A 546-nucleotide genomic window follows, 5' to 3' on the forward strand; every position below is an offset into this window, starting at 1 on the left:
TTTGGCTTATGTAGGGTGCTATTGATAAATAACGTTAGTGTGGGCAATAAAGTGTGCTGTGTGTGTGTGTGTGTGTGTGTGTGTGTGTGTGTGTGTGTGTGTGTGTGTGTGTTTTAGTTAGGCATTAGCTAGGTAGAGGTAGTTTTAGTGGTTGTAAGGGTTAGGCAGTTAGTGTGCGCGGGGGAAGAGTTTAGGTTTAGGCATTTGGTAGGTACGTACAGGTGGGTGGGTTAGGGGTTAGGCATTAGGTAGATAGTGTGTGCGGTTGGGGGGGGGGAGTTTAAGTTTAGGCATTAGGCAGGTAGTGTATGCCAAGGGGGTTAAGTGTGTGCTGGGGGGGCTCATTAGGTACGCAGTTTGTGTCGGGGGCTTAAGGGTTAGGCATTACATAGGTAGTGTGTGTGTGGGGGGGGGGATTAAGGTTTAGGCATTAGGCACGTAATATGTGTGAGGGGTGTGTTGGCGGGTTAAAGAGGAGCTGTCAGCTATACTATCTCAGGGGAAAAAAACTAAAGATATAAGTAGATAAATACTTGCTCTACTTAC

This window comes from Hyperolius riggenbachi, chromosome 5 (assembly GCF_040937935.1).
Source record: "Hyperolius riggenbachi isolate aHypRig1 chromosome 5, aHypRig1.pri, whole genome shotgun sequence".
Lineage (NCBI taxonomy): Eukaryota > Metazoa > Chordata > Amphibia > Anura > Hyperoliidae > Hyperolius > Hyperolius riggenbachi.